The sequence below is a fragment of the Anneissia japonica genome, unplaced genomic scaffold, assembly GCF_011630105.1.
Source record: "Anneissia japonica isolate Jap-2015-1 unplaced genomic scaffold, ASM1163010v1 scaffold6380_len956_cov95, whole genome shotgun sequence".
NCBI lineage: Eukaryota > Metazoa > Echinodermata > Crinoidea > Comatulida > Comatulidae > Anneissia > Anneissia japonica.
Window position 1 is genome coordinate 1 of NW_022710530.1, and position 956 is coordinate 956.

The following is a 956-nucleotide window of genomic DNA, read 5'->3' on the forward strand; positions in this document are numbered from 1 at the left end:
GGAGCATGCGGTTACTAAATAACAAACGAGCAAACAATCTAGCATAAATCTCAGGCATTAAGTAGGTAAAAAATCCAGCTAAAGGAAATATTTATTTGAAAATTCTCAAAAAAAAAAAAAAAAAGGAAATTAAAAACCTAGTAAAAAATTTCTTTTAAATTATGACATAGATTTAACACTGTCCACATTCTGAACATAACCACCACTATTTGTGGGGACGACATTAGAAATAATAGGAACATTACCTATCTAACAACAGATATACTACCTGAGATCTCGCAGTTAGTGCCTGTAAATCCACTCACACACTGGCAAACATAACCACTAGTTGTGGGGAGACACTGGCCACCATTTTGACACGGAAATAATGCACATGATCCTAAAGGTAAAAAAAAACAGAAAAAAGAATGGAAAGGATGAAATCTAGCAAACTAGAAAAATGAGAGGAAAAGAAAAATAAACAGAATTGGATACAAAAATACATGCAAAATAAGCTACCTGAAATATAGGCATAACAATGAACCAAAAAGTACTATTTATTGTATTTAAAGAATACTGTACAACCATTATTACATTTAGAATTAGATTTTGAAAAATCACCGACACTTTATTTGAGACGGTGCTTATTTGGCACAGGTGTTTAATACAGCATTTAGTTTACAGAGCAGCAGAAGTCAAATGACATTAGAAACCACAGAAACATTACCCATCTAACAGCAGATATATTACCTGGGGTCTCGCAGTTAGTGCCGGTAAATCCACTCGCACACTGGCAAACATAACCACCACTATTTGTGGGGAGACACTGGCCGCCATTTTGACACGGAAATAATGCGCAAGATCCTAAAGAAAAAAATAAGAAATGAAAAAGATTGGAAAGAATGAGAATCCAATAAACTAAAAACATGAAGGGAAAAGTTAATGAACAGAAATGGATACAAAAATACATGCAAAAT

General features: G+C 33.6%; 1 long non-coding RNA gene across 1 annotated transcript; it reads right to left on the bottom strand.

Annotated features, from left to right (window-relative positions):
- LOC117106998 lies at window positions 1-845 on the bottom strand. Its single transcript, XR_004445173.1, has 3 exons — window positions 730-845; window positions 269-379; window positions 1-14 (listed from the first exon to the last, which is right to left on the bottom strand). It is a non-coding gene; the product is annotated as an uncharacterized LOC117106998 (long non-coding RNA).
- Between the last annotated feature and the right edge of the window lie 111 nt (window positions 846-956).